This window comes from Tamandua tetradactyla, chromosome 6, assembly GCF_023851605.1.
Source record: "Tamandua tetradactyla isolate mTamTet1 chromosome 6, mTamTet1.pri, whole genome shotgun sequence".
NCBI classification, from domain to species: domain Eukaryota; kingdom Metazoa; phylum Chordata; class Mammalia; order Pilosa; family Myrmecophagidae; genus Tamandua; species Tamandua tetradactyla.
Window position 1 is genome coordinate 9,027,211 of NC_135332.1, and position 17,931 is coordinate 9,045,141.

The following is a 17,931-nucleotide window of genomic DNA, read 5'->3' on the forward strand; positions in this document are numbered from 1 at the left end:
TTTGGGTGTAATACTTCACTGGAATCACCTGTTTACTGATTTTGTATACTGTGTCAAAGTAACAGAATAGAACCTTCTTTAAAGCACCTGAACTTCGAAATGAAGCTCATTTTGAATAATAAACCCTATACAAACTCTCTATTTTTTATCTTGGTAGCCTGGTCAATGATGGCCAGCACGTCATTTCCATTCTTCAAATATGTTTATGTTTCAGATTGCTCTTGTGAAGCTTATATATGTAGCGGAGAGGCTTAGCCTACCTATAAGGTATGCTTAAGAGTCACCTCCAGAGGACCTCTTTTGTTACTCAGATGTGGCTCTTTTCTCTCAAACCCAACTCTGCAAGTAAAACCATTGACCTCTCCCCTATGTGGGATGTGACATCTAGGGATGAAAGTCTCCCTAGTGGCATGAGAGATGACCCCAAGGGATAAGCCTGGCCCTGGCACTGTGGGATCAATAATGTCATTCGGACCAAAAGGGGGGAAAGAAGTGTAACAAATAAGGTATCAGTGGCTGAGAGAGTTCAAATAGAATTGAGAGGCCACACTGGAGGTCCTTCTTACACAAGCTTCAGTTAGACATCACTACCTATCGTAGCTTGCCAAACCCCAAACAAAACCCTTGCTCCCAATCCTTAAGACTACCTAGGGCATTATATAAGGCTCTGCAAAGTTTCCATGCACAAGGGCAGCTCTCCCAAACCTACAACTTCCAGATGGGTCCCTGGACCAGAAAAGTCCTGAACCTAGAGAGGCCAGCCTCTCCAGAACATCAACTAGAAACTTGAAAAAGTTAGAATGGGCATACCCCAAATACCCCTAAAGTGGGAGAAAGATCAAAGGTGATGGTGGAGTTATACAGAGAAGGGAGGGTTTAACAAATGAGTATGAGTGCTGAATCATACCGATGCTTCTTTTAGCCTCCCGTACCTTAAAGCAGCTAGAAATAAAAACCTGAAATTGTGGAGTTGTGACCCGTCCCAAATTCTGAAATCTGTTCTACAACTAATTGTTGTGATGTACTGTGAAATTTATTGCTTTTATGTATGTGTGATTTAAAAAGGAGGAGTATGACAGAGAAGATAGGATTTAATGAATGAGTATGACTGCTGAATCATTATATTGATATTCTGTTGGTCTCCAGTGTCTTGGAGCAGCTAGAAGAAAAAACAAAAAATCATGGAGCTATAACCCATACCAAACTTTAAAATCAGTTCTATAACTACTTGTTAAAATGTACTTGGAAATTTATTGCTTATATATTTATATATATCACAATGAAAAATGTAAAAACTATCTGACACGTTAAAAAAAGACAACTAGGACTAGCGGTAACTAGTAAGTAAAGAAATACTTTTAAAATAGCTTTATATGTCCCAGGGAAAAATTTCTAGCTAAAGTAATTTCCAGGAAGTGATCTTTGATTCAGTTTTTAGATGAGATGCCCGCCCTGTGTTAGGTCCGGCTGTCACATCGCTGGACGGTCATGGACCCTGACCTCTTTCATTCACATCCTTTCTCCTCTGTGAACTTGCCTACTTGCAGGGGTGCCTTACCTCCTTTTTTTCGTTTGCTAGTTGTCAGCCTATCCCTGCAAGAAGCAGCAGTTAATTTCAGTTATTTTAGCAGCTTAAATTGTGACCTCTCGAATATTTACAAGTGAAAATAACAGTGGTACTTATACCAAAGCATAAGTACCCGAAGCATATGACTTCGGGGGTGACAGTCATAAGTGAGGGGCTCTTGTAAATAATTAGTCTATAATGGTACTTATGTTTGGGACTTTTTGTTTTCCTATAGATTTAGAGCATGTTATGGGTTTATCCCTACAATAATGTCTTTTCTCTTTGCATTGTGAAGAGTTTACTTGAATGGGAAGAGATTGTAAAGTGCCAAGAATTCCCAAGATGACCTGCCATACAATGAATATCAGCCTGATTGCCCTGCTGGGAAGCAGGTTGAAAAACCTTGGCAAACTGCCTCTGCTAGATCATCATATCTTGGCATAGCATGCTAGAAATTAGAGTTCATAATTATACTGAATGCCTGAGAGCAGACTGCATTTCCCACTTTCCCATTTTGCCATGGGGTTATGACTTACAGAAAGGGTTTTGTTTTCTTTTGGTGCTTTAGAACCTAAATTCTTTGATTGCTATTCTTTCTGTAGTGTCATTTTAAAGCACAGTTTTATACTGAATCAGTGGTTTCTCTTAGATTCAGTTTCTTGATTAAACCTCTTTAAATCATTTTAGAAAATGGTGGTTTGCCATTAAAATTAATTGCAGAGAGACTGCTTGGTAATTCTAATACTGATAAGAGAACTGACAGTATGGAATTTTACGGATTTTATTACAGGTTTCAGTTCCTCCTTGAGTAATGTATTTCTAGCTATTGCTAATTTTATTCAATTTTCTTTCATTTTCCTACAAGACAAGCATACTTTCAGTCCTGTAGGTTAGCATTAGTCACAAACCTAAAAACTCAGATTTGGCTAGCTGTGCAAATAGGGAGCTACACTTGGGCAAAGTGTAAAGTCCATTTGTGCCTACTGTGAGACCAGAAGGGGAATCTATTAGAGAGACAAATCACTCATTCTTGTTAAAAGTTGGGTTAAAGGTGACATGAGCTTTAGGCAACAGGCATTGATTCAGCAGTTGTCATTTCTGTAAAATTTTATGGAGAAGGATAAAAATATGGTTTGTCTACTGCAATTACATTTTATGGACTAAAGTCTTTTTAATTTGTAAAAATAATTTTCACACGATAACAAAAATCCAAGGAACTTTTGCCTTGCAAAAGTATTTAATAACTCTGGGATCTGTCCTGTAATTACTGGTTGAAGAGTGCTTTGAAATTTATTGCTTTTTAAAATTTCTTTGCTTTGTATGTAATACTACAATAAAAAAAGTATTAAAAAAGTATTTAACAAAGAATAATTTTTCCACGGCCTGAATGCTATTTTAGAAATAAATGTAAATTCTGCTCAACCATGTCATAGGTCCTGTTTCTTGGAGCCCATGGAATTAGAAGGTTCTGTGTAGTCAAAGAAAGATTATGTAACATTCAGTCCACCAAGGCTTCCAGTGGTGAGGGTTAAACTGAAGAATTTGGCGAGGATTATCCCCTGGGTTCTTGTCTGGCTTACTCTTTGACGCGTAAAAATTCCCCAGATAGGAATACCTTTAAATTTTAAATGCTATATGGGTAGAGGGCCAGTGGTCCGCCTTCGGGGGCGGGAGCGCTCAGGTCCCAGCAGGCGGCTGCGAGGCCGCGGTGGCCGGCCCGGCGCTCGGGCCCTGCGCGAGCAGGAAGCGGCGGCGCGAGCCCGGGTGCGCGTCCGGGCGGGGGTCGGGGCCGCCCGCGCCACGCCCGCTTCCGGCCACGCGGGGCCCGCCCGCCGGAGACGCGCAGTGCGGCCCATCAGAGCGCCGAGGTCCGGGTCGCGGGACCGGCGAGGGCCCTCCGCAGGCTTGGGCGAGGCATCCGGAAAGGAAGCGGGCTGTCCGCGGAGCCGTGAGTGACGCCGGGTCTCCGTAGCGCTTCTGAGATCGATTTTATTTTAGAATGTGAATCCTAGTCGCGTTCAGCGTTCTGGAATCTAGAGCAGCCCTGTCCAGTAGAAATATAATAGGAGCTACCTGGGTGGTTTTAATTTTTCTAGTAGCCACATTAGAAAATGCAAAAAAGAAGCAGGCAAAATTAGCATTAGTAAATATTGCATTTAACCTAATACATCCAAAATATTATCATTTCAACATGTAACCAGTAGGAAGAAAATATTGATATATTTTATGTTCTTTTTTTCCTTACTAAGTGTTCCAAATCTGGCATGCATTTTACACTTACAGCTTATTTCAGTTCACACTGGGCGCATTTCTTGTGCTCAGTGGTGCCACGTGGCTCGCAGCTCAGTATTGGTTGGGTGCCAATCTCTACTCTATAAGGGAAGATGGACCTGGCACGTTGAGTTCATATGCAGCAAAAAGTTTATTGAAAGAAAAACTCAGGCAGGCTTCCTGGCAGCACAGTCCGTGTTGACATTTTCGCCGAAAGGGTGTGCAGACCTTAAGAGCTCCCGGATTCCCACTGACTGAGCTTTGGTTCTTGTGCCTCCTTGGCAGGTAGTTTTGACTGCCTCCTCCCATTGCCAGGAGCCTGGCATGTCCTTTAAATGCGCTTTCTATTTTGAAAGCTGAGTTGTAAAGTGTTAATAATGTGGCCATTGTTTAGTCCATTTCACAGATGAGGAAATGAGCTTGAAGCACAAACGTATATGTAATTAAATTAATGGCAAAAGTGGGACCAGATCCCAAGTCCCCCCAGTTTTGAGTTCTGCATTATTTTCACCTATAAGAAGTAAAACACACAAACTGGAAACCTAGCTGACTTTTTTTCAGATTGTTTTTAGGAGGGTTTATAAGATGAAACATATTTTTCAACTTCTTTCCTATTCATGTGTGGCCAACTTGAGTTACTGGAAGAAAAATCTCACAGTCTTTGTTTTCTGCCTTAGCTCCCCTAAAAAAGAAGTTCAGGATACAGAAAAGCATTTGCTACCAGTGGAGACATTAGAAAAAAGCATCGTTAAGACATGGTCTTTGGCATGTTTTAGAAAAACCTGCTCAGGTAATAGCCTAAAACAGACAGCCCTCCATTTGCATCCCTATCCCTGTATTTCTCCCCACTGTTTAATCTCGGCTCAGTGATGGGTGCTTTCTTCCTTACAGCTGCCCCTCTGCACGTAGAAACCCATGCTGGATGCCCCGAGACCCATCTCAGATGCTGGCACAAGGAGGTTTAGAGCATAGAGCTTTCAGTGCCCTGTGGCCGTCTAACTGCTTCCTGCCGGCACTAGGCTCTCTGGAGCTATAGTCTTAAATAGGCACCAACTTTTTCTTTTGTATAATTAAAATATATATATTATATCAGCAGTATTTATGGCTCATCACCTGCTTTGTGGCAGGCCCTGCTCGAACCTTGGGCATCTAGCAGTGAACGAAACCCTACTATCCTAATGAACTGTGGAAGGGACGGATAATAACCAAGTCAACAGATACTATTACAGCATAATGTCAGGGTAAAGGAAGAGAAACAGGTCATGTTTGCAGTGGGATGGTCAGAAATGCCTCCTTGGGGAGACGGCAGTTTGGAGGTGACCAGATTGAAGGGTTACTCCACGTGTACACATCTAAGGAAACAGTGTATCAGGAAAAGGGAACCACAAATGCTAAGGCTTGAGGCTCGAGGTCTTCAAGGAACAGAAAGAAGGCCAGAGTAGTGGGAGCTAGGAGGGAAAGGAGTAGGTGAGCGGAGAGGAGCCGGCAGTGACCCGTTCACGCAGGGCCTGCTTTTAGAGATTTTCCATTTTAAATGTGACCGTGTTCTCACTTGTGCTTTAATAGTATCACTGCGGTGGCTGGATAGAAAATTAAGGTGGCGGGGGGGGGGGAGTGGGGGTGTCTCAAGAGTGGGGCAGGCAAATGAGCCGGAAGATTATTGCAAAAATCCAGCTAAATTGATATTGGCTTGAATCGGGGCTAGTGGCGGAGGGGGCAGAAGTGGAGACATTGAATATATGTAGAAAATAGAGCCAATGGGACTTACTGAGGATCTGGCTGGGAAATAGGAGCAGAAGTTCTGCTGAGGGAATTTTAAACTGGAGATACCTCGTGGCATCCAGGTGTGCATTGGATTTATGTCTGGGGCAAAATTGTGACTTAGAACAGGAACCAAGAGTATGGAGAAGGTCTTGTTTAAAGCTTTGGGATTGAGTTCAAGGGTAGTGAGTTAGGGTCGTTAGTGTGCTTGTTCTCATCTTGACGTTCTGGAGCACTGTATAAATGATATAAATACATGTCCACAGTTTCTTATTTCTCTCAATAATCTTTGGTGAGCTCTCTTTGAAAAACTTTTATAGATTAAGTGTTCTGGGGCATCAGTTTTGCTCTCTAATTTTCTTGCGAGGAAATTGATCCTCACCAAAGTGATTTTGATTTGGGTGTGAGTATTTTTTATATGAAAAATATAAATTACCTGGACTTGCCACTTTTCTTATGCTGCAGCCTCAGGGAGTCATTACGGGAAGCAGACACCAGGGGGCCCTAGTTTCCTTATTTATGCAATAGTGGCCTGCCCACCTGCTGGAGACCTCAGCCTTTGCTGAGACTTCTATCTGTAGTAAAGAAGTCAGAAAACAAAGATAGTGTCTCCTTTCTCAGTGCAATGTATAACCACGGGAGTGGAATCTGAGCATGTAACATGTCTGAATTGTCTTTAAATGGTGGTTTAAAGTAATGCTCATGAATAAATGGCTTCGAAACAATGGATCCCTACCAGTTGACCCCCTTATAGAGGAGGGTTTTTTTAATTTTATTTTTTATTAAACAGCTTGTAGGTTTAAGGAAGAATCATACAGAAAATAAAGTTTCTGTATATCCCCCTCAAACATGCAGTTTCCCCTGTGATTAACGTTTTGCATTAGTGTAGTACCTTTGTTAAGATTGATGAAACCATATTATTATATGTACATTGTTAAGTGTAGCTCATACTTCATATTAGAGTTCCCTATTTGTGTTATATAGCTCTGTGATTTTTGAAAAATTTTTGTTCTAGAAATATATATACAATCTAAAATTTCCTCTTTTAGCCACATTCAATTATCTTATTCAGTGGTATTAATTACATTACAATGTGGTGCTAACATCACCACCATCCATTACCAAAACTCTTCCATTATCCCAAACAGAAATTATGCACCCCTTAAGTATAAATTCCCCATTCCCTCCCTCCATGGAGCCCCTGGTAACTTGTATTCTAGTTTCAGAATCCATGAATTTGCTTATGTTCGTTATTTCGTATCAGTGGGATCATACGATATTTGTCCTTTTGTGTCTGGCTTATTTTACTCAACATGATGTCTTCAAGGTTCGTCCATGTTGTCGCGTGAATCAGGACTCCATTCCTTTTTTACAGCAGAATAGTATTCCATCGTGCATATGCCACATTTTGTGTATCCCTTCATCGGCTGGTTGATGGATCTGTGGGTTGTCTCCATCTTTTGGCAATTGTGAATAGTGCTGCTGGGAACATCGATGTGCAGACACCTATTTGAGTTTCTGTTTTCAGTTCTTTGGGGTATATACCTAGCAACTGGGCTTGGCTGGTCATGTGGTAATTTTATACTTACCTTTTGGAGGAACTGCCAAACTATTTTCTCCAGCCGCTGCACCATTTTACATTCCCACCAACAATGAACAAGTGTTCCTGTTTCTCCCCAGCCTCTCCAACACTGTTTTTTTTTTGAAGTAGTAGTCATTCTAGTGGGTATGAAAGGATACCTTAGGGTTTTGATTTGCATTTCCCTAGTGGCTAATGATGTTGAGCATCTTTCCATGTGCTTTTTTGCCATTTGTATATCTTCTTTGGAAAAATGACGATTCAAAGTCTTTTATCCTTATTTTTTTTTTTTAAAAAAAGCAATTTTATTGAGATATATTCACACAGTATAGAGACCATCCACAGTGGGCAGTCACTGGTTCACACGCTTGTGCTCACAGCCCTATGATCTAATTTAGAACTTTTCATTACTCCAGAAAACAAATAAAAAGAAAGAGAGAACCCTAATCCTCGCATGCTCCTTATCCCCCCATATTGTTGACCCATAGTGTTGGTGTGGTGTGTTTGTTCCTGTTGATGAAAGAGTATTAAATCACTGTTAACGATAGTCCATGATTTGCAAAGGTAACATTTTTCCTCTTATACCCCTCTACTCTTAACTCCTTACATAGTATCGTACCTCTGCTCTAGTTCATGAAAGAACTTTTTAAAATCTGTACAATTAATCATGGACATTATCCACCACAAGATTCACTGTGTTATGCATTCCCGTGCTTTAAGTGCCAACTTTCCTTCTGGTGCCATACATGACTCTAAACTTCCCCTTTCCATAACACTCACACACCAATTGGCTCTGGTAATTATTCTCACAATTGTGTGCTACCATCACCTCTGTCCATTTCCAAACGTTTAAGTTCACCCTAGTTAAATATTCTGCATGTGTTAAGCAACTGCCCCCCCATTCTTTCACCTCCTTCTATATCTGGTAACCTGTATTCTATATTTTGTGTCTAATAAGTTTACATGTTATAATTAGTTCCTACTAGTGAGATCCTACAATATTTGTCCTTCTATGTCTGATAATATTTCACATAATGTAATGTCCTCAAGGTTCATCCATATTGTAGCATGCTTCAGGACTTCATTCCTTCTTGCTGATGAATAATATTCAGTCGTATGTATGCACCACATTTTGTTCATCCATTCATCTGTTGTGTATTCTAAGTAGTGGGATTGCCGGGTTGTAAAGCAACTCTGTACTTAGCTTCCTGAGGAACACCAAACCATCCTCCACAGCGGTTGTACCATTGTACCATCTTAGCTTCCTGAGGAACACCAAACCATGAATGAACACCAACAGATGAATTCATTATTCATTCATGAATAATGCCACTATGAACATCGGTGGACAGGTGTCCGTTCACATCCCTGCTTTTCTTTTGGGTGTATTCTAAGTAGTGGGATTGCCGGGTTGTAAAGCAACTCTGTACTTAGCTTCCTGAGGAACACCAAACCATCCTCCACAGCGGTTGTACCATTTTACGTTCCCACCAGCAGTGAATAAGTGTTCCAATTTCTCTACATCCTCTCCAACACTTGTAGTTTCCTGTTTGTTTCATAGTGGCCAATCTAGTAGGCATGAGATGATAGTCTCATTGTGGTTTTGATTTGCATTTCCCTAATAGCTAATAAAGCTGAACATCTTTTCATGTGCCTCTTCGCTATCTGTATTTGCTCATTGGAGAAATGTCTATTCATGTTCTTTGCCCATTTTTTAATTGGGTTGTTTGTTTTTTTGTTGTTGAGTGATAGGATTTCTTTATATATACTAGCTATCAAACTCTTGTTAGATATCTGGTTTCCAAATATTTTCTCCCATTGAATTGGTTGCTTTTTCACTCTTTTGACAAAGTCCTTTGAAACAGTAAAGTATTGATATTGAGGAGTTCCCATTTATCTTTTTTTTTTCTTTCATAGCTTGTGCTTTGGGTGTAAAGTCTAAGATACTATTGCCTATCACTAGATCATGAAACTATTTCCCTGTATTTTCTTCTAGGAGTTTCATGGTACTGGTTCTTATAGGTAGGTCTTCATTTCAAGTGAATTTTTGTATAGGGTGTGAAATAGGGGTCCTCTTTCATTCTTTTGGTTATGGATATACAGTTCTTCCAACACTTTATTCAAGAGAATGTTCTGTCCAAGTTGACTGGACTGGGGGCCTTGCTGAAAATCAGTTGGCCATAGATCAGAGGGTCTATTTCAGAATTCTCATTTTGATTCCACTGATCAATTTGTCTACCTTTATTCCAGTGTCATGCTGTTTTGATCACTGTGGCTTTATAATATGCTTTAAAGTCAGGAAGTATGATACGTCCCATATCATTCTTCTTTTCCAAGATGTTTTTGGCTATTCAAGGCCTCTTTCCCTTCCAAATAAAATTGATAATTAGCTTCTTCATTTCTGCAAAATAGTTTGTTGGAATTTTGATTGAATTTGTAGATCAATTTTGGGTAGAAATGACATCTTAATGGCATTTGACCTTCTAATCCATGAACACAGAATGTCTTTCCATTTATTCAGGTCTTCTTTGATTTCTTTTAGCAATTTTTTATAGTTTTCTGTGTACATGTCCTTTATATCCTTGGTTAGGTTTATTCCTAGATATTGGATTCTTTTAGGTTCTTTTGCCCATTTTTAAATTGAGTTTGTTTTTTTGTTGTTTAGTTGGAGGATTTCTTTATATTTTTTGGATATTAAACTTTTATTGGATATGTGGTTTCCAAATATTTTCTCCCCTTGCGTAGGTCATCTTTCTACTTTCATGATAAAGTCCATTGTGAAACAAAAGTTTCTAACTTTGATGAGGACCTATTTATCTATTTTTTCTTTTATTTGTGCTTTGAGTGTAAAATCTAAGAAACTGTTGCCTAATACAAGTGTCTGAAAATGTTTCCTGTGTTTTCTTCTAGTTGTTTTGTAGTTCTGGCTCTTATATTCAATCTTTGAGCCATTTTGAGTTGATTTTTGTATATGATGTGGAGTTGGGGTCCACCTTTATTCTTTTACATATGGAGATCCAGTTTTCCCATCACCATTTGTTGAAGAGACTGTTATTTCCCAGCTGAGTAATCTTTGCCCCTGTCAAAAACCAGTTGGTAACATAATTACATGTAACCTTGATTAGGGAATGAGATCTTAATTCTTTTGTACAGGTTAATATAATACTCCAAAACATCCCAGAGTAATTTAGGAATAAAATTAAAAAGCATTTGCAAAGTCTCCTTGAGAGACTAGGGAAAAACTTTAGGGATTGCAATTTAATAAACCAACCCATTGATCTTGAGACTTGCCCTTATAAAACTTATTCCTGCAAAGGAGGAAGCCTACTTATAATTTGCCCCCAGAAAACCTCTTTTATTGCTCAGATATGGTCTCTCTCTCTATCCCAACTCTGCAAATAAACTCAGTACCCTCCCTCTATGTGCGACATGACTCCTAGGGATGTGCTTGACCCTGGCAGTGTAGAATTGAGAAAGCCTTCTTACCAAAAGGAGGCAAAGAAAGGAAACAAAATAAAATTTTAGTGGCCAAGAGATTTCAAATAGAGTCAAGAAGTCATTCTGGAGGTTATTCTTGTGCTTTATGTAGATATTCCTTTTTAGTTTCTAGTGTATTAGGATAGCTAGGAGGAAATTTCTGAAACTTTTGAACTGCAAACTAGTAGCCTTAATTCTTGATGATGAGTCTATAGCTATACATCCTTTATAGTGAGACCAAGTGATTGTGAAAACCTTGTGACTGACACTCCTTTATCCAGTGTATGGGCACATGAATAAGAAAATAAAGACAAATAAATTAATAATGGGGGAGATAAGGAGTATGGGATATTTTGGGTGTTCTTTTTTATTTTTACTTTTAGTTTGTTTTTTCTTTGGAGTAATGAAAATGTTCTAAAATTGATTGCAGTGATGAATACACAACTGTATGATGATACTGTGAGCTTTTGAATACTTTGGATGATTATATGATATGTGAATATATCTCAATAAAATTTCATTAAAAACAATTGGTAATAAATATGAGAGTTGATTTCTGAGAATGATACTGTATTTAGTCATTTTGGTTTACAGTTGAAACTCTGGAAGTTCAAAAGAGAGTTGATTTCCCATGCACTAACACTGAAAATTAAATAGTGTTTATCAGGTAGTTTCAGATTGAGAACATATGTTGAATAGATATGCTTTCTATAAAGTGTAACTATATAATATCAATGTATAATTGTATGTCATTGCAGTATAATACTTAAAGAAATGTGAAGTATTTTCTTCTGTAAAAAAAAAAAAGAGAGTTGATTTCTTTACTCTCAATTTGATTCCATTGGTCTTTGTCTATTCTTGTGCTATTTTGATTATTGTGGCTTGATAAGAAGTTTTAAAATAGGGAAGTGTGAGTCTTCCAACTTCATTCTTTTTTTTCCAAGATGTCTCTGGCTGTTCGGGGTCCTTAGTCTTCCATTTAAATTTAATGATTGGCTTTTCCATTTCTGCAGTGAAGGTTTTGGAATTATGATTGGATTGCATTGAATTTGTAAATTACTTTGGGTAGAATTGACACCGTAACCATATTTAGTCTTCCAGTCCATGAACCCGGAATGTCCTTCCATTTATTTAGGTCTTTGATTTCTTTTAACAATGTTTTGTAGTTTTCTGTGTACAAGTCCTTTATCTCCTTGGTTAGATTTATTCCTAGATGTTTGGTTCTTTAGTTACTACTGTACTTTTTTTTTTTCTTGATTTCTTTTGCTGATTGTTCATTACTAGTGTATAGAAACTCTGCTGTTTTGGGGTGTTGATCTTGTACCTTACCACTTTGCTTAATTTATTTATTAGTTCTAGGAGCTTCATTGTGGATTTTTCAGGATTTTCTATATTTAGGCTCATGTCATCTGCAAACGGGGAAAGTTTCATTTCTTCCTTTTCAGTTTGGATGTCTTCTATTTCTGTTTTTTGGTTTGTTTTTGCCTCATTGCTCTGACTGGAACTTAAAGTGGTGACGGTAGAAGTCCTTGTCTTGTCCCTAAATTTAGAGGGAAAGCTTTCTGTTTTTCGTTATTGAGTAGGATGTTAGCTGTGGATATTTCATATATGCTCTTAATTATGTTGAGGAAGTTTCCTTCTTCTAGTTTTCTAAGCATTTTTATCAAGATGAGGCATTGGATTTTGTCAAATGCGTTTTCTGCATCAATTGAGTTGATCATGTGATTTTTTCCCCTCTTCATTCTGTTAGTGTGGTGTATTACATTAATTGATTTTCTTTGTTGAACCACTCTTGCATACCTGGGATAAATCCCACTTGGTAGTGATATATAAGTCCTTTAATGTGCTAGTGTTAATTTGGTTTGCTGGTGTTTTATTGAGGATTTTTGCATCTATATTCATAAAAGATATTGGTCTGCAATTTTCTTTCTTGTGATATCTTTTTCTGGCTTTGGTATGAGGGTGATGTTACCTTTGTAGAATGAATTAGGGAGTGTTAGCTCCTCTTCAAGTTTTTGGAAGAGTTTGAGCAGGATTGGTGTTAATTATTCTTGGGATATTTGGTAAGTTTCCCCTGTGAAGCTCTCTGGGCTTTTCTTTAGGGAGGTTTTTGATTACAGATTCAGTCTCTTTACTAATTATTGGTTTGCTTTGATCTTCCATTTCTTCTTGAGTAGGTATAAGTAGTTTGTATGTTTCCAGGAATTTGTCCATTTCATCCAGGCTGCCTCATTTGTTGGCATACAGTTGTTCATAGTATCCTCTTATAGTCCTTTTTATTTCAGTGGGGGATAGTTATGTCCACTCTTTCACTTCTAATTTTAGTTATTTCTGTCCTCTCTTTTCCTTCATCAGTCTAGCTAAACGTTTGTCAATTTTTTTTTATCTTTTCAAAGAACCAACTTTTGGCTTTGTTGATTCTCTTCATTACTTTTTATTCTCTATTTCATTTCATCTCTGCTAATTTTTGTTATTTTCTTTCTTCTACTCACTTTGGGTTTAGTTTGCTCTTCTTTTCCTAGTTCTTTCAGTTTTGAGGTTAGGTCTGGAATCTTTCCTATTTTTAAATTTAAGTATTTAGAGCTATAAATTTCCCTCTCAGCACTGCCTTTGCTGTTTCCCATAAGTTTTGGTGTATTGTATTTTCATTTTCATTTACATCAAGAAATTTCCAAATTTCCCATCATTTCCTTTTTAGCTCATTGGTTGTTTAAGAGTATGCTGTTTAATTTCCATATATTTGTGAATTTTCCATTTCTCCCTCTGTAATTGATTTGTAGCTTTGTTCCATTGTGGTCATAGAAGATACATTGTATGATTTAAATAATTTTTTTATTTATTGAGACTTTTTGTGACATAGGATATGGTCTGTCTTGGGGAATAATCCACGTGTACTTGAGAAGACTGTATATTCTGTTGTCGCTAGACGAGGTGATCTATATATGTCTGTGAGGCTTAGGGTATCATTCACATCTTGTATTGCCTTATTGATCTTCTCTCTAGATGTCCCATCCATTATTGAAAGTGGTTTATTAAAGTCTCCTATTAATGTAGAACTGTCTGTTTCTTTAAATCTATGAGTATTTGCTTCATATATTTCTGGGTTCTGTTGTTAGGTACATATATGTTTATAATTCTTATGTCTTCTTATTGATTTGACCCTCTTATCGGTACATAATGACCATCTTTGTCCCACGTAACAGTTTTGACTTAGAGTCTGTTTTATCCGATATTAGTATAGCTATCCCAGCTCTCTTACTCTTATGGTAAATTTTTTTCCGTCCTTTCACTTTCAACCTACTTATATCTTTGAATTTAAGGTGCATCTCTTGTGAACAATATGTAGTTGGGTCATGCTTTTTTATACATTTTGCCAGTCTCTGCCTTTTCACTGGAGAGTTTTATCTGTTTACATTTAAGATCACTACTGAAAATGCAGGACTTTGTTCTGCAATTTTGCTCTTTAATCTTCCTAAGTGTATTACCTTTTTTGACCCTCAATTCTTCTGTCAATGCCTATTTTCATGTTTATGTGATTTTTTTGGTATTGTATTGGGCCTCTTTTCATTTCTATTTGAATATATTTTTCATGTATTTTCCTTGTGGTTACCATGGGATTAAAATGTAACAGCCTAAATCGATTCCCAGTGCCTGCCCAGCACCCCCCCAAAAAGTAACAGCCTAAATATTAACGATCATGTTTGATTTGATCTAACTTGTCTTCAATAGCATACAAATACATTGTTCCTAAAACCTTCGGTCCCCCCCACCGTTTTTCTTGTAGTAGTTACGAATTACATCTTTGTGCATTGTATCTCCAAAACCATATATTTAGCATTACTTTTTAATGCATCTGCATTTTAGCATGTGTAGAAAGTAAAAAAGTGGAGTTACATAGTAAAAAATATACTACAATAGTACTGGCATTTATAAATACCAAAACATTCTGGAATCTGTTCTACAACTAATTGTTGCACTGTGCTTTGAAATTTATTGCTCTTTTGTATATATGTTATTTTTCACAAAAAAGAAAAAAAAAGTCAATTGTGATTATATAAATAACCAAACAGCTACCTTTACCCAAGTTCTTTATTTTCTTAGGCCACTTTGGAACACTATCCTGTGTTTTTTTCCTTCAGTCTGGTCCACTCCCTTTAGCTTTGCTTGTAGGGCAGGTTGCGTGGTGATAAATTCCTTCAGCTTCTGTTTATCTGGGAATGTCTTGATTTCCATGTCATTTTTGAAAGAAAGTCTCACTGGATTTAAAATTCTTGGTTGGCAATTTCTTTCTTCATGGTCAGTATTTCAACCTGTTGCTTTCTTGCCTCTGTGGTTTCTGATGAGAAATCCCGTAATCTAATTGGGACTCCCTTGTACGTAACACATTGGTTCTCTCTGGCAGCTTCCGAGCTCCTTGTCTTTTGCATTTGATAGTTTGATTAGAATGTGATAGTGCATACTTTTCTTTAGGTTTATCCTGTTTCGTGCTCTCTGGGCTTTTTGGATGTGCATAGTCATGTCTTTTGCTAAGTTGGGAAAGTTTTCTGTCATTGCCCCTTTCTCTCCCTCTTCTTCTTCTGGGACTCCCATAATGGATAGATTGGTGTGCTTGATCATGTCCCAAAGGTGTCTTAGGCTGTTTTTGTTTTTTATGATTCTTTTTTCTTTCTGTGCCTCAGCCTTTCATTTCAGTTGTCTGTGAATTCCCTTATTCTTTCTTTTGCCAGATCCAGTCTGCTGTTGAAACCTTCCTGGGCATTTTTCATTTCAGTTATTGTGGTCTTCAACTCTAATAGTTCTTTTGTCCCCTTTTAACACTTGTCTCTCTTTTCAGATTCTAATATTGTTCATTCATTGCTAATGAACGAATAATGAGATTCTAATATTGTTCGTTCATTCAGAGAAAGAACTGATATCCTTTAGTTCTTTCTCTGTATTTCCCTTCATCTCTTTGAGCATATTGATCATTTATTAAAACTCTTTGTCCGGTATGTCCACAACCTGGTCATCTTCCTTGATGTTTTCTGGAGTTTTATCCTCTTCTTTCGCGTGGACCATCATTTCCTATTTCTTTGTTTGTCTTGGAATCTTCTGCTGGACACCGTACATTTTAATATTTTATTTAGGCTTATTCCCCAAGATGTCTGTTTCTTGAATTTGTCATATCACCAGCTATGATATGACAGAAATTTTGTTGCGTGTCAGAAGCTAACAAATCCTAGCTAATCGAAACAAAACCTCCTCTCACCCTCTGTGCAGACTGGTCTTGTGTTGGCTGTGCCCCCCTATTGAGCAGCCCAGACCAACGCAGATATAAAATGCAGGGTCGCCCTCCCTGCCTGGGCGTGGGTCTGGGCCCTGCTTGTTGGGGCCTTAGGGTGGCCTTTGCAGTGGTTTGAAGGCTGGCTCTGCTCACCAGGAAGCGACCTCCTCCCTCCCCGGGACCTGCCGCTGCAGGGCTTAGCGCAGGTGAGCCTTCCCCAGGCTGTTCGCTTCGGTTACTGCTTACACTGCTTTCTTTGTCTCTGGCTGCTTTTGCCTGGAGGGCAAATTCCGGTCGTGGGGGGTGGTGGGTGGGAAGCAGGCCTGAGAGGAGTTTCCTGAGTGGGTTTTTCCCAACCAGACGAAGGCCAGGGACCCACAAAGGGACCGTCAGTCTGCAGCAGCCTGCCCTGGGGAGAGGCTGAGGGAGGAAGTGCCTCTGCTGCCCCCAGAGCTGGGCCCCCGGGGACGTAGTACTTCCTAACAGATCCCTGCCCAGGTCTCGGGAAAGTGGATTTTGTGTCCCTCTCTGGCACCTGTGAGCCACACCGTGGGGCAGACTCCACTGCTGCCTGCTGAGAGGCTGGGGATGGGTGTGGGCTCCCGCCACCTGGACAGAGCAGTTCACTGGTAATTACTGTAATTTACCAGCCTCTTCCTCCTGCCCTTTCCTGGCTGCTGTACTAGACTCCAGGGTTTCAGACTAGCTGGTTAAACAGTTGCTGTGTCATAGCTGTTCTGGTGGAGGGACTGAGTCCAGGCACCGCCTACTCCACCTGCCCACAATTCCTGTGCCTCCCACCAGCTCTAAGGGTAGGAGAAACTGGCATTTCTTGATTTGGTGATTGCCTGCAACCCTGTAACTATTTTCCAGAGATTTAAGGAAGATGGCTTTGCTAGTTTTTCCACTAGCCTGTGGTAGAACAGCCCCCAGGAGCGTTTTCCACTGCTATCTCTCTAAGATTCATGGGAAGACCACGGTGGCTCAGCAGGCAGAGTTCTCGCCTGCCATGCTGGAGACCTGGGTTTGATTCCTGGTGCCTGCCCATGCCAAGAAAAAAAAATCAGTTAAAATAAGGATTCCTGACGAATCTCAGATTCAGCATATTTGGAATGGAGTGAGGACACCTGCATGTAATAATAAATGCCTCTGACTTAGTATCCGCTTTCTATTTTATCTTCAGGCTTTAAGCTAGAGGAAAGACAAATGAATGCAGAGAAGCGACATTACACATCATTAGGAGTATAAAATCCATAAACTTTGTTAAAAGGTTTGGGATGAGCATAGCAATTCAGGACGCAGTGTCTTAAGAGAACACATGGTCCGAATTCGTTTTAGAATTGGGATCAGTTTACTTCGAGGGGAAGCCATTTACATTTACACTGCAACGTTATTAAGTCAACAAGGTTAAAATAGAATCTCTTTAGTCACAAGAAATGAAAAGGAACAGCTGATAAAACGCACCCTCAGCTGTTTGATCTTTCCTGTCTTTGGCACCTTTGGCCTAAATACACTTTGACTACAATGATCCTTTCATATCTGTCAGGGCTGTTAGTCCCGGAGAATGTCACTCCCGGCTGTACTGGGCCATGCCAGTGTCACACCTGCACAGGGCAGCACTAGCCCAAATGCATTCTGCTGCCTGTGTTTTACAGCCTGTGAGCTAAAAATGTGGATTTTTTTTTTCATTTTTAAGTGATTAAAAAAAATCAAAAGACATAAAAATCATGATATAAAAATGTTACAGAATTCACATTGCAGCATCCATCTGTAAACTTTTATTCCAACACAGCCATGTTCACCATTTACATATCGTGTGTGCTGCTGTTAACAGCAGACTTAGTGGTTGCAGCAGAGGCCGCATGGTCCGCAAAGCCTAATATATTTACTCGCTGGACCTTTACAGAAAAACTTTGCCAACCCCTGGCATAGACAGTCTGAGCTTTTTAGAAGTCAGAACATTTCTTATGGGGATTTCTTAGACAGTCCCAACTGTTTGCACATACTACTTTT

General features: G+C 39.2%; 1 protein-coding gene across 10 annotated transcripts in view; it reads left to right on the top strand.

Moving 5' to 3' along the window:
* Nucleotides 1–3,390: 3,390 nt before the first annotated feature.
* Nucleotides 3,391–17,931, top strand: part of ARSG (arylsulfatase G) — a 122,563-nt gene continuing 108,022 nt past the window's right edge. For 7 of the 10 annotated variants that reach the window (XM_077163663.1, XM_077163657.1, XM_077163662.1 and 4 more), the window contains exons 1-2: nucleotides 3,391–3,515; nucleotides 4,516–4,628. The gene's annotated coding sequence lies outside the window, so the exon portion shown is untranslated. The remainder of the gene's footprint in view (nucleotides 3,516–4,515; nucleotides 4,629–17,931) is intronic. The other 3 variants (XM_077163664.1, XM_077163658.1, XM_077163670.1) reach the window with 1 other exon arrangement.